The following is a 15,987-nucleotide window of genomic DNA, read 5'->3' on the forward strand; positions in this document are numbered from 1 at the left end:
GGGACTGAGAAAATATTTGAAGAGATTATAGTTGAAAACTTCCCTAATATGGGAAAGGAAATAGTTAATCAAGTCCAGGAAGCACAGAGAGTCCCATACAGGATAAATCCAAGGAGAAATACGCCAAGACACATATTAATCAAACTGTCAAAAATTAAACACAAAGAAAGCATATTAAAAGCAGCAAGGGAAAAACAACAAATAACACATAAGGGAATCCCCATAAGGTTAACAGCTGATCTTTCAGCAGAAACCCTACAAGCCAGAAGGGAGTGGCAGGACATACTGAAAGTGATGAAGGAGAAAAACCTGCAACCAAGACTACTCTACCCAGCAAGGATCTCATTCAGATTTGATGGAGAAATTAAAACCTTTACAGACAAGCAAAAGCTGAGAGAGTTCAGCACCACCAAACCAGCTTTACAACAAATGCTAAAGGACCTTCTCTAGGCAAGAAACACAAGAGAAGGAAAAGACCTATAATAACGAACCCAAAACAATATAGAAAATGGGAATAGGAACATACATATCGATAATTACCTTAAATGTAAATGGACTAAATGCTCCCACCAAAAGACACAGATTAGCTGAATGGATACAAAAACAAGACCCTTACATATGCTGTCTACAAGAGACCCACTTCAGACCTAGAGACACATACAGACTAAAAGTAAGGGGATGGAAAAAGATATTCCATGCAAATGGAAACCAAAAGAAAGCTGGAGTAGCAATTCTCATATCAGACAAAATAGACTTTAAAATAAGGACTATTAAAAGAGACAAAGAAGGACACTACATAATGATCAAGGGATCGATCCAAGAAGAAGATATAACAATTGTAAATATTTATGCACCCAACATAGGAGCACCTCAATACATAAGGCAAATACTAACAGCCATAAAAGGGGAAATTGACAGTAACACATTCATAGTAGGGGACTTAAACACCCCACTTTCACCCATGGACAGATCATCCAAAATGAAAATAAATAAGGAAACACAAGCTTTAAATGATACATTAAACAAGATGGACTTAATTGATATTTATAGGACACTCCATCCAAAAACAACAGAATACACATTTTTCTCAAGTGCTCATGGAACATTCTCCAGGATAGATCATATCTTGGGTCACAAATCAAGCCTTGGCAAATTTAAGAAAATTGAAATTGTATCAAGTATCTTTTCTGACCACAACGCCATGAGACTAGATATCAATTACAGGAAAAGATCTGTAAAAAATACAAACACATGGAGGCTAAACAATACACTACTTAATAATGAAGTGATCACTGAAGAAATCAAAGAGGAAATCAAAAAATACCTAGAAACAAATGACAATGGAGACACAACGACCCAAAACCTGTGGGATGCAGCAAAAGCAGTTCTAAGGGGGAAGTTTATAGCAATACAAGCCCACCTTAAGAAGCAGGAAACATCTCGAATAAACAACCTAACCTTGCACCTCAAGCAATTAGAGAAAGAAGAACAAAAAAACCCCAAAGCTAGCAGAAGGAAAGAAATCATAAAAATCAGATCAGAAATAAATGAAAAAGAAATGAAGGAAACAATAGCAAAGATCAATGAAACTAAAAGCTGGTTCTTTGAGAAGATAAACAAAATAGATAAACCACTAGCCAGACTTATCAAGAAAAAAAGGGAGAAGACTCAAATCAATAGAATTAGAAATGAAAAAGGAGAGGTAACAACTGACACTGCAGAAATAAAAGAGATCATGAGAGATTACTACAAGCAACTCTATGCCAATAAAATGGACAATCTGGAAGAAATGGACAAATTCTTAGAAATGCACAACCTGCCAAGACTGAATCAGGAAGAAATAGAAAATATGAACAGACCAATCACAAGCACTGAAATTGAAACTGTGATTAAAAATCTTCCAACAAAGAAAAGCCCAGGACCAGATGGCTTCACAGGCGAATTCTATCAAACATTTAGAGAAGAGCTAACACCTATCCTTCTCAAACTCTTCCAAAATATAGCAGAGGGAGGAACACTCCCAAACACATTCTACGAGGCCACCATCACCTTGATACCAAAACCAGGCAAGGATGTCACAAAGAAAGAAAACTACAGACCAATATCACTGATGAACATAGATGCAAAAATCCTCAACAAAATACTAGCAAACAGAATCCAACAGCACATTAAAAGGATCATACACCATGATCAGGTGGGGTTTGTTCCAGGAATGCAAGGATTCTTCAATATACGCAAATCTATCAATGTGATAAACCATATTAACAAACTGAAGGAGAAAAACCATATGATCATCTCAATAGATGCAGAGAAAGCTTTTGACAAAATTCAACACCCATTTATGATAAAAACCCTGCAGAAAGTAGGCATAGAGGGAACTTTCCTCAACATAATAAAGGCCATATACGACAAGCCCACAGCAAACATCATCCTCAATGGTGAAAAACTGAAAGCATTTCCACTAAGATCAGGAACAAGACAAGGGTGCCCACTCTCACCACTCTTATTCAACATAGTTTTGGAAGTTTTAGCCACAGCAATCAGAGAAGAGAAGGAAATAAAAGGAATCCAAATCGGAAAAGAAGAAGTAAAGCTGTCACTGTTTGCAGATGACATGATCCTATACATAGAGAATCCTAAAGATGCTACCAGAAAACTACTAGAGCTAATCAATGAATTTGGTAAAGTAGCAGGATACAAAATTAATGCACAGAAATCTCTGGCATTCCTATATACTAATGATGAAAAATCTGAAAGTGAAATCAAGAAAACACTCCCATTTACCATTGCAACAAAAAGAATAAAATATCTAGGAATAAACCTACCTAAGGAGACAAAAGACCTGTATGCAGAAAACTATAAGACACTGATGAAAGAAATTAAAGATGATACAAATAGATGGAGACATATACCATGTTCTTGGATTGGAAGAATCAACATTGTGAAAATGACTCTACTACCCAAAGCAATCTATAGATTCAATGCAATCCCTATCAAACTACCATTGGCATTTTTCACAGAACTAGAACAAAAAATTTCGCAATTTGTATGGAAACACAAAAGACCCCGAATAGCCAAAGCAATCTTGAGAACAAAAGAAGGAACTGGAGGAATCAGGCTCCCTGACTTCAGACTATACTACAAAGCTACAGTAATCAAGACAGTATGGTACTGGCACAAAAACAGAAAGACAGATCAATGGAACAGGATAGAAAGCCCAGAGATAAACCCATGCACATATGGACACCTTATCTTTGATAAAGGTGGCAGGAATGTACAGTGGAAAAAGGACAGCCTCTTCAATAAATGGTGCTGGGAAAACTGGACAGGTACATGTAAAAGAATGAAATTAGAACACTCCCTAACACCATACACAAAAATAAGCTCAAAATGGATTAAAGACCTAAATATAAGGCCAGAAACTATCAAACTATTAGAGGAAAACATAGGCAGGACACTCTATGACATAAATCACAGCAAGATTCTTTCTGACCCACCCCCTAGAGTAATGGAAATAAAAACAAAAATAAACAAATGGGACCTAATGAAACTTCAAAGCTTTTGCACAGCAAAGGAAACCATAAACAAGACCAAAAGACAACCCTCAGAATGGGAGAAAATATTTGCAAATGAAGCAACTGACAAAGGATTAATCTCCAAAATTTACAAGCAGCTCATGCAGCTCAACAACAAAAAAACAAACAACCCAATCCAAAAATGGGCAGAAGACCTAAATAGACATTTCTCCAAAGAAGATATACAGACTGCCAACAAACACATGAAAGAATGCTCAACATCATTAATCATTAGAGAAATGCAAATCAAAACTACAATGAGATATCATCTCACACCAGTCAGAATGGCCATCATCAATAAATCTAGAAACAATAAATGCTGGAGAGGGTGTGGAGAAAAGGGAACCCTCTTGCACTGCTGGTGGGAATGTGAATTGGTTCAGCCACTATGGAGAACAGTATGGAGGTTCCTTAAAAAACTACAAATAGAACTACCATATGACCCAGCAATCCCACTACTGGGCATATACCCTGAGAAAACCGAAATTCAAAAAGAGTCATGTACCAAAATGTTCATCGCAGCTCTATTTACAATAGCCCGGAGATGGAAACAACCTAAGTGCCCATCATCGGATGAATGGATAAAGAAGATGTGGCACATATATACAATGGAATATTACTCAGCCATAAAAAGAAACGAAATTGAGCTATTTGTAATGAGGTGGATAGACCTAGAGTCTGTCATACACAGTGAAGTAAGTCAGAAAGAAAAAGACAAATACAGTATGCTAACACATATATATGGAATTTAAGAAAAAAAAAATGTCATGAAGAACCTAGGGGTAAGGCAGGAATAAAGACGCAGACCTCCTAGAGAACGGACTTGAGGTTATGGGGAGGGGGAAGGGTGAGCTGTGACGGGGCGAGAGAGAGTCATGGACATATACACACTAACAAACGTAGTAAGGTAGATAGCTAGTGGGAAGCAGCCGCATGGCACAGGGATATTGGCTCGGTGCTCTGTGACAGCCTGGAGGGGTGGGATAGGGAGGGTGGGAGGGAGGGAGACGCAAGAGGGAAGAGATATGGGAACATATGTATATGTATAACTGATTCACTTTGTTATAAAGCAGAAACTAACACACCATTGTAAAGTAATTATACCCCAATAAAGATGTTAAAAAAAAAAAAAAAAAAAGAATTGCATATGATTTCAGCAGTAGCTGAGAGTGTAATTTTGGCCATCTTGGTTCTTGCTCCAAGGAAAAAAAACCTTTTAAGTTGGAGAGATTACAGGAGAAATTATTTTAGTTATTGAAAATTATGAGGAAAAAACATAAACTGAAAGGTCAAATAATTGTCTGTAGAGTACGTGGCTGTTCTAATAATAAAGATCAATTGAGCCAAAGTTTGAAACATTGCAAGTCTGTTTCTTTGGCTTTAGATGAGTCATGTGACACGAGACACCACAGAATTAATACTTTCTGCATAGTTTGTTTCAAAGGACTTACAGATTTACAAAGAACTGTCAATACATGGCCCAAATAAATGAACTTTTAGTGTAGATTTTTTAAAAAAAGTTTGCATGGTATGGAAGGTAAAAAAATCAAGATTTATGGAATATTTTAAAAGAGAGACTAATGTTTCCCTAATTCTCTTTCTCTAATATTGCTTAATTCTGTTTCATGATACATATTGAAAATATTTGCATTCAGTTCTCTGAGTAGACTCTATGAAAAGTATTATGGATTCAGTTGTTAAGTTCATTCATTTATGTGTGAATGATTTTAATCATTGCCAGTTTATTGAACTATTAAAAGTAGTAGAAGACAACGAATTTAATGATCTTTGCCAATAATCAATGGCTCAGTTGTGGAAGAGTTTTACAAGGATCACTGTACTGCTAACTCCAAGGTTTTCCTGAAAGAGGAATGCTTGTCAAATGCTCAATAAAGACACAAAAAAATTCAATATGATTTACATTTTCTGACCAGTATTACACTGCATTAGCTAAATGGAGCTCCAAGGAAAGGAAAAGAGTTTTGTAACTTAGCTTGTTTTTGAAGTTAAAACTTTTAATAAAACAAATTAGTAAAAATGTCTTTACACATTTTTAAAAATGAAGAAATATGTAGATGATTTTAATTGTACATTACATCCCTAGTACTTGTTTATCTTATAACTGGAAGATACGTATATTGTACCTTTTGACCACCTTCCTCCAGTTTCCCCTTCTGCCCATTTTGTTTTCTTATTGTGGACTTTTAAGAGTTCTTTTTATCTATTAGATACCAGCAAAGATTTTCTCCCTCTGTGTGTGCTTGTCTTTCATTCTTCTCATGTATCTTCTGCTGAGCAGAATTTTAAATTTTAATGAAGTCAAAATTATCTAACTTTCCTTTCATGGATTGGTGCTTTTGGTATTGTAGCTGAAAAAGCCATCACCAAATCTAAGGTCTGTCTAGGTTTTCTTCCATGTTATCTTCTAGGAGTTTCATAGTTTTGTATTTTACATTTAGGTGTATTATGCGTTTGGAGAAGTTAATTTTGAGAGTTTTAAGGTCTATATCTGGTTTAGTTTTTGTGCATGGGTGTCCAGTTTTTCCAGCACCATTTGTTGAACAGACTGTCTTTTCTACATCAAATTGCTTTTACTTTGTTAACCAGCTTATTTTTTTATTGAAAGTTCTTGCAGATTGCTTTTTAATCAAGCGGTGACTTCAGTGAGCTTGTTTCTTAGGGAATTATAGTAAAGCACAGAAATGAAAGTCTACAGAAGTTAGCTGCTCAAAAATTGTATTATTCTCTCTGGAATTGTTAGTTACCATATGGACGCATAATATTTATTTATTAGAGATTTAAAATATAATTGAGTGACTTAATTGACATCCAATCTGAAAACAAGGTGGTTAGTTTTTTTTTTTTTTTAATAATCAGAAGCTAGTTACTTATTTTATTTTTCTTTCATCTTTGTCATGTGGCCAGAAATTTTTGCATACCACATTTTATGATTTCCTGGGCAGTAAACATGGAGTTGGTCTAAAGATAATGTCGTTTTAATTGAAATTGTTCTTTAAACAGCCTGGAGTGAAAAATTGGTACCAGCAGTGGAAAAGCAACTGAATTGGTAAATTGGAAAGTTATCCCAGAGACAGAATGTGGTTAACACAGCAGCTGGCCAGTAAATGATTGCTAGGTTAAACAAATGTTACCTTGATTACTTCACTGGCAATTCCAAGTTGAAAGATGTGGTACATGAAAGTAACCATGGTCAGAAGTACGGGTGATTGAGGAGGAAACTATTTGCTACTTGTAAAGGTCACTTGTGTTTCAGGAACAGAGTCTTCTGTTTTTTCGGTGACTTAAAAAATAAAGCTGAACTTGCTTCATGTTCTCTTACGAACGTACTTTGACTCAGAGTTAACATTGGAGTCATTTTCAGCAGGCTACTCTTTTTCTCAGGAAAATAAATGTTTTTTTCCGTTTATAATAAATTGTATGTGGTATTTCTCAGATGATTGTTTTTCTGGATAGGTCTTGATAACAAGTATTTTGAGTTTTGCAAGAGAATGTCCTATAAGAGTTTGTTTTGTTTTGTTTTTAAGGATTCCTCTGAATTTGACTGCTCCCACATGGCATTGTAAGTTTCTGTCAGTATTTTACTTAAGTTACGTAAAGCAGAATACTTCCTAGTTACTATAACAATAGGGAATGAAGGCGGCTTTTATTTTTCTAAATTTTTGCGTGCATTCCTTCATGTCCTGGGGATTCTAGACTTGTAGTAAATAGAATCCTTGAATTTTTCATCAAATGTATCTCCAGTAAATAACACTTACAAAAATTAATCTTACCCTGGAATATATATCAGACCTGGAATTTATTTTGTGGTCTTAAGTGTTTTCAACTCTTTTCACTCTGTGAGGTCTGTATGTTTTTGACCTTGTTTCTCTTCAGCTGTTTGGCTATACAGTTAGTTCTGCTACAAGGTGACATGCATGTTCTTAAAAATCAGTGTGCTATGCAAAATTGTTCAATTAAAAACCATAAGCCTTATGGGAAAAATAGGGTCAGGAACATGATATGCAAAAACTTTGTCAGTGACACAAAATAAAAGATAGGAATCTAATAAAAATGGTAGCATAGTTTTACACATGTTAAATAGCTAAGGAATACATAAATAACTGGATAAATAGGTCAATTTACCTTTAAAAAGACCTGAAGTTTGCTTGTGGATGTGTACATCAGAAGGTTTGCACCTTCTGAGTTCTTGTGAAGTGGTGGAAAGAAGGTTTTCTGGAATTGGATAGAAGGTTGGAACACCTGAAGTGGATGGGTGTGTCTCATAGCACATATGGTAAACTGAAGAAGGTGGTAGGTATTTGAGATGGAGGTGTTTTGTGTATTTCTGTGGCTCATTTCAACTGGGTGCAGCTTTCTTTATTCACCTACGGTTTCTGGGAGACAGAATTGTGAACAAGCAAATGCAAAATGTGTTATGCTCAAATTGTTCCCTAATATATTAGTCACTTTGGAACCAATTGACATTTTCTTTCTTTCTTTTTTGAGTTTAATTGACATATAACATTAGTTTCAGGTGTACAAAATAATTATTTGCTCTTTGTATATACTGTGAAGTGATCACCATGGTAAGTCTAGTTTTCCCTAGTCACCATACAAAGTTACAAAATGTGCAACACAACATTACTGACTCTGGTCATCATGCTGTACATTACATCCCCATGACTGACTTATTTCATGACTGGAATTTTGTACCTCTTGACTTTCTTCACCCATTTGCCCACCCTCCAACCCCGCCTCTGGCAACCACCAGTCTGTTCTCTGAATCTTTGAGTGTTGTTTATAAGATTCCACACATAAGTGAGATCAGATGGTGTTTGTCTTTCTGACTTATTTAACTTAGAATTATGCCCTCAAGGTCCATCCATATTGTCATAATGGTAAGATTTTTTCCTTTTAATGGCTGAGTAGTATTCCATTGTGTGTGTGTGTGTGTGTGTCTACATGCGTGTGTGCATGTGAGAGAGAGAGAATCAGTGGACACTTAGGTTGTCTCCATGTCTTGACTATTGTGAATAACGCTCCAATGAACATAGGAGTGCATATATCATTTTGATTTAGTGTTTTTGTTTTCTTTGGATAAATGTCCAGAAGTGGAATTGCTGAATCTTATGGTAGTTCTATTTTTCAGTTTTTTGAGGAGACTCCATACTGTTTTCCATAGTGGCTGCACCAATTTACATTCCCACCAACACTGCACAAGGGTTCCTTTTTCTCCACATCTATGCCAGCATTTGTCATCTCGTCTTTTTGATGCTGTCCATTCTAACACCTATGAGGTGATATCTCATTGTGGTTCTGATTTGCATTTTCTTGATGATTAATGGTGTAGGGCATTTTTTCACATATCTGTTGGCCATGTGTATGTCTTCTTTGGAAAGCTGTTTATTCAGATCCTCTGCCCGTTTTTAAATTGTGTTGTTTGTATTTTTGTTACAGAGTTGTATGAGTTCATACAACTCCTTATATTTTGGATATTAACTCCTTATCAGATATATGATTTGCAAATACCTTCTCCCTTTCAGAGGTTGTATTTTTATTTTGTTGCTGGTTTCCTTCACTGTGCAGAACCTTTTTAGTTTGATATAGTTCCATTTGTTTATTTTTGCTTTTGTTGCCATTGCTTTTGGAGTCAGATCCAAAAAATATCTCTAACACCAATGTCAAGGTAACACCTGTGTTTTCTTTCTAGGAGTTTTATGGTTTCTGGTCTTACATCCACATCTTTAATCCATTTTGAGTTACTTTCTGTGTATGGTGTAAGGGAGTAGGCCAGGTTCATTCTTGTGCATGTGGCTGTCCAGTTTCCCCAACACCACTTATTGAATAGACTATCCTTTCCCCATGTGTATTCTTGCCTCCTTTATCGTATTAATTGGCCAAATGTGTGGGTTTACTTCTGGATTCTCTATTCTGTTCCACTGATTTATGTTTTTGTTTTTATGCCAATAGCATACTGTTTTGATTACTATATCTTTGTAATATAGTTTAAAATCAGGGAGCATGATGCCTCCAGTTTTGTTCTTCTTAAGATTACTTTGGCTATTTGGAATCTTTTGTGGTTCCATACAGATTTTATTATCTGTTTCTGTGAGGAATGCCATTAGAATTTTGAAAAGGATTGAGTTGAATCTATTTATTGCTTTGGGGAATATGGACATTTTAACAATATTAATTCTTCCAATTCATGAGTGTGGAATATCTTTCCATTTATTTGTGTCTTTGATTTATTTCATCAGTGTCTTATAGTTTCCAGTGTACAGGTCTTTTACCTCCTTGATTAAATTTATTCTTGAGTATTTTATTCTTTTCGATGTAATTGTAAATGGGATTCTTTTCTTAATTTCTCTTTCTGATAGTTTGTTGTTAATGTATGAAAATATAACAGATATTGTATATTGATTTTGTACCCTACAGGTCTACTGAATTTATTTATTCTAACACTTTTTGTGGAGTCTTTAGGGTTTTCTATATATAAAGTTCTGTCATCCACAAATAGTGACAGTTTTACTTTTTCCTTTCAAATTTGGATGTCTTATTTCCTGCCTAATTGCTGTGGCTGGGACTTGCAATACTATGTTGAATAAAAGTGGTGAGAATGGGCATGCTTGTCTTGTTCTTGAAAGAAAAGCTCTCAGCTTTTCTCCTTTAAGTATGATGTCAGCTGTGGACTTCTCATATGTGACCTGTATTATGTTTTGGTATGTTCTGTTTATACCCACTTTGTTGAGAGTTTTTATCATAAATGAGTGTTGAATTTTGTCAAATGCTTTTTCTGCATCTTTTGAGGTAATTATATGATTTTTATCCTTTATTTTGTTAGTGTTATGTATCACATTGATTGATTTGTGGATGTTGAATCATCTCTGCATCCCTGGAATAAATTCCACTTGATCATGGTATATGACCCTTTGAATGTGTTGTTGAGCTTGGTTTGTTAATATTTTGTTGAGGATTTTTGCATTTATATTCATCAGAGATATTGGCCTGTAATTTTCTTTTCTTGTGGCATCCTTGTCTGGTTTTGGCATCAGTGTAATGCTGGCCTCATAAAATGAGTTTGGAAGAATTCCTTCCTCTTTAATTTTTTGGAAGACTTTGAGAAGGATTGGTATTTTTCGAATGTTTGGTAGAATTCATCAGTGAAGGCTTCCGATCCCTGGCTGTTGTTTGTTGGGAAGCTTTTTTTTTTTTTTTTTTTTTTGCCATGAGACATGTGGGATCCTAGCTCCCTGACCAGGGATAGAATCTGCCCTGCCCACCCCCACCACCATTGGAAGCATGGAGTCCCAACCACTGGACTACCAGGGAAGTCCCTGTTGGGAAGCTTTTGATTACTGATTTAATCTCCTTACCTGTAAGCAATTTGTTCAGATTTTCTGTTTGGTCATGGTTCAGTCTTGGGAGAGTGTATGTTCCTAGGAATTTATCCATTTCGTCTAGATTGTTGAATTTGTTGGTGTATAACTGTTCATAGTAGTCTCTTATGATCCACTGTATTTTTTTGGTATCAGTTCTGACTTCTCTTTCTTTTCTGATTTTATTTATTTGAGCCCTTTTTCTTTTTTACTTAATGAATCTAGCTAAAGTTTTGTAAATTTTATCATTTTGAAAAATTGTTTCTTATCTTCATTGATCTTTTCTATTCTTTTAATCTCTGTTTTATGTATTTTGACTCTGACCTTTCTTCCTCCTTGTATTAACTTTAGGATTCATTTGTTCTTCTTTTTCTAGTTCCTTTAGGTATATAGTTAGATTATTTGAGATTTTTCTTGTTTTTTTGAGGTAGGCCTGTATCACTATGAACTTCCCTCTTAGAACTGCTTTTGCATCATCCCCTCAATTTGGGAAAGTTGTGTTTGTTTCAAAGTATTTAAAAATTTTCTCTCATTTCTTCATTGACCCTTTGGTTGTTTAGTAGCATGCTGTTTAGTGTCTGCATTTTTTTTTCTAGTTTTCTTATTATAATTGATTACTTGTTTCATACTTTTGTGATCCATAAAGACGCTTGAGGGGCTTCCCTGGTGGCGCAGTGGTTGAGAGTCTGCCTGCTGATGCAGGGGACACGGGTTCGTGCCCCAGTCCGGGAAGATCCCACATGCCGCGGAGCGGCTAGGGCCGTGAGTCATGGCTGCTAAGCCTGCATGTCTGGAGCCTGTGCTCCGCAATGAGAGAGGCCACAACAGTGGGAGGCCCGCGTACTGCAAAAAAAAAAAAAAAAAAAAAAAAAGACGCTTGATATGATCTCAGTCTTCTAAGTTTATTGAGACTTGTTTTGTGGCCTAACATATGATCTATTCTGGAGGATGTTATATGTGCACTTGAAAAGAATGTGTAATCTGCAGATTTTGGATGGAATGTTTATATATATCAAGTTTATCTGATCTAGTGTGTCATTTAAGGCCAGTGTTTCCTTGTTGACTGGCTGTCTAGATGATCCGTCCATTTATGTAAGTGGGGTGTTAAAGTCCTCTACTATTATGGTATTACTGAGGACTTCTTTCTTTATGTCTGTTAATACTTGCATTATGTACTTAGTTGCTCCTATGTTGGGTGTATAAATATTTACAAATGTTATATTTTCTTGTTGGATTGACCCCTTTATGATTGTGTAATGCTCTTATCATTCAGAATTGAAGGACAGAGCAAGAGTTTTAATATCTTTTGTTATAGTCTCTATTTTAAAGTTTATTTTATATAAGTATTGCTACCCCAGGTTTCTTTTATTACATGTACATGGAATATCTGTTTCTGTTCCTTCATTTTCAGCCTCTGTGTTGGTGAGTCTCTTGTAGGCAGCATATAGGTAGGTCTTTTTTTTTAATCCATCCAGCCATCCTGTGTTTTTTGATTGAAGAATTTGGACCATTTACACTTAAAGTAATTATTGGTAGGTATGCACTTACTTCCCTTTTGTTAACTGCTTTCTGGTTGTTTTGGTATTTTTCTGTTACCTTCTTCTCTTGGTCTCTTCCCTTGTGATTTGATGATTTTCTTTAGTGTTATGTTTGGATTCCTTTCTCTTATTTTTTTTTTGGTGTGTATCCATTATAGGCTTTTGATTTATGTTACAATGAAGTTCATATATAACAATCTACATATAAAGCAGTCAGTTTTAAGCTGATATTTGCTTAAGTTCAACTGCATTCTAAAACCACTACATTTTAACTCCCCAGACCACATTTTATGTTTTTTAGGTCATGTTTTATATCTCTTTATTTTGTTCATCCCTTAACTACTTATTGTTACAGTTGATTTTACTATTTTTGTCTTTTACTCTTCATACTAGCTTTATAAGTGGTTGATTTCACTACCTTTACTGTACATTTGCCCTTACAAGTGAGAGTTTTTTCTTTCATATGTTTTCTTATTTCTAGCTATAGCCTTTCATTTTGCAGTTAAAGAATTCTGTTTAACATTTCCTGTAAGGCCCTTTTAGTGGTGAGTACTCATTTAGTTTTTGCTTGTCCAAAAATCTCTTGCTCTGTCCTTCAATTCTGAATGATAACCTTGTCATGTATTCTTAGTTGTAAGTTGTTTTCCTTTCCACACTTTGAACATATCATGTCATTCCCTTCTGGTTTGTACAGTTTCTGCTGAGAAATCCACTGATAGTCTTATGGGTGTTCCCTTATATGTAACTAGTTGGTGCTCTCTTGTTTTTTTTTTAAATTCTGTCTTTATCTTTAACTTTTGACATTCTAATTATAATGTGTCTTGGTGAGAATCTCCTTGGGTTCATCTTGTTTGGGATTCTCTGTGCTTCCTGGACCTGAATGCCTATTTCCTTCCCCAGGTTAGGGAAGTTTTCAGCTTTTATTTCTTCAAATAGGTTTTCTGTCTATTTCTCTCTCTCTTCCTCTTCTGGGACCTCTATAATGCAAATGTTAGTATGGTTGACGTTGCCTTACAGGTCCCTTAAACTGTCCTCCTTTTAAAATATTCTTTTCTCTATTTTGCTGTTCTGATTGGGTGATTTCCATTCCCGTGTCTTCCATATTGGTGATCTGTTCTTTTGTATCATCTAATTCACTGTTGATTTCCTTTAGTGTATTTTTCATTTCAGTTATTGTATTCTTCGGCCCTGATTGGTTCTTTCTCATATTTTCTATTATCTCTCTCTTTTTTTTGGCCATGCCATGCGGCATGCGGGATCTTAGTTCCCTGACCTGGGATTGAACACGTGCCCCCACAGTGGCAGTGCAGAGTCTTAACCACTGGACCACCAGGGAGGTCCCTCTGTTTCTTTTTTGAAGTTCTCACTGTGTTCATCCAAACTCTCCTGAGTTTGGTGAGCATTTTTATGACTACTACTTTGAATTCTTTATCAGGTATATTACTTATTTTCATATCACTAAGGTCTTTTTCTGAGATTTTGTCTTGTGTATTTATTTGGAACATATTTTTTTGTTTCCTCATTTTGCTTGGCTCTCTGTCATTGTTTCTATGTATTAGGCAAAACTACCTTCCTTGGTGTTGGATGAGTGTCCTCGTGTAAGTGATCATCCTTCTTGTTAATCCTGCCCTAGTTCTTGGTTGTCTTTTGATTCTTTGTGGTTGTACATACCACCTGATTTATTCTTTTTTTGGGGGGGAGAGGAGTGAAGATGGTTCTATGATTCTTTCTTTCTTTCTTTTTTTCTTTCTTTCTTTCCTTCTTTCTTTCTTTCACATCTTTATTGGAGTATAATTGCTTTACAATGGTGTGTTAGTTTCTGCTGTATAAGAAAGTGAATCAGCTACACATATACTGTATATCCCCACATCCCCTCCCTCTTGCGTCTCCCTCCCACCCTCCCTATCCCACCCCTCTAGGTGGTCACAAAGGTGAGTCTCCACCAGATTTATTCTTGATATGCCACTGTTCAAAACCTGTCTGTTCCAAAGGGCGCAATCTCATTTAACGCCTAGTTTCAGGCTGATTAGAAGCCAGACCCCCAGGCAGCAGCTTTTAAAATACACAGGTATATACTGTCCTGTGTAGCTACAGTTATAATCCCTGCTGACCTCCAGACCAGGAGAACTAGAGTTGTCCCCAAGGCTTTTGACAAGTGTTTGAGTAGCTTTCTGGGGAGTCTCATTGTCCTGTTGTGAGGCCACGGGCATGCGCAGGATGGTGTTTCCTTACTTAGATTCCCTGGGGGTCTCTGCCTATCCTCTAGACATGTGGGAAACCTGAATTCTGTTGCTCAGGGTGAAGCTCCAGGCTAAGTATAAACACATTTGTCATAGGAAGACGGGGGTTGTGTTGTAGTCTGCCGTCTGTGCAGTGTGCCTGGTGGTCAAGAACTGTTGGCCTGTCAAGAGCTGTTGTTTTCCATTGTTGTGGTCCTTTGGGCTCAGGAATGCCAGCAGAGCCAGGTGATCATGAGGTGTCCCCTGTGTGGATTGTACCTTTCCCGGCTTTGGCGAGGCAGCTGCAGAGTGAAGGGCGGAGCGTGCATTCTTGCTTCTGGAAGGCAGCGGGAAAATGATGTGAGTACACCACCCCGTGGGCTTCAGCACTGCAGCCAGAGAGTGCCTAGTCTGTGCGAGAATGTCGGCCTAAGCCACGAGTGTGAGAATACCGTGACTGCCCGCCCCTGCCAGTCCCAGCCAGAGAGCAGCCGCCTGAGCTCTCTGGCTTCAGCAAAGTGGCTGGTCAGTGCTGCAGTAATCACTCGCCCTGAGTAGGGAGCACATTAGTGTCTGCTAGTGCCTCCCTGCGTCTGGGGGGAGCATTTCCACCATTCCCCACCCATTCAGCTGATGCTTTTAGATTCACAAATGACTCTCCATCGCATAGAGTCTTGGCATTTTTCAAACTGCTGTTATTTTGCTGTGTTTCCACCGAGTGAGACCACTTGAGAGCCCTTCAAGAGGGGAGTCTTAGTTTCCTATAGCACCTTGGGACCCTTGTATGTCAACCCTTTTGGTTCTCTAAGTGAGATGTTTTGGGGGCTTGTCCTTCCAGTGTATATCCCAGGGAGCAGGGTGCCCTATGTGGGGCACCAACCCCTCAGTCCTCTAGGAGAAGGCCCACCTGGTGAGATGCCTCCCTATCATGTGACCTCAAGCTGGGGGTGGGAATTTTGGCAGTAGTGCTTCTTGGCCTGTCCTACCTGTCTTGATGTGATCCTTTTTATCCTTTGCTGTGGAGCAGCTGTTCAGCTAGTTCTCAGGTTCTTTCCAAGGGGGTTGATCCATATGTAGCTGTATTGGGAAGAGCTAAGTTCAGGTTCTTCCTATGCTGCCATCTTGAATAGCCCTCCCATTACTATTTCATAGTAGCCATCCTAATGGATATGAAGGATAGATAATATTTTAAGATATATAGTCAATATTCAAAAACTGTTAGTAAGTAGAGTGATGGACCAAATACTTACATGACGGAATTAAACATGGATCAATGTAA

At 37.0% G+C, this 15,987-nt stretch overlaps 1 protein-coding gene across 3 annotated transcripts in view; it reads left to right on the forward strand.

The window, feature by feature from the left end:
* Window positions 1-15,987, forward strand: part of PRDM5 (PR/SET domain 5) — a 223,117-nt gene that overhangs the window by 39,544 nt on the left and 167,586 nt on the right. The window lies entirely within an intron of this gene.

Source organism: Tursiops truncatus, chromosome 5 (genome assembly GCF_011762595.2).
Source record: "Tursiops truncatus isolate mTurTru1 chromosome 5, mTurTru1.mat.Y, whole genome shotgun sequence".
Lineage (NCBI taxonomy): Eukaryota > Metazoa > Chordata > Mammalia > Artiodactyla > Delphinidae > Tursiops > Tursiops truncatus.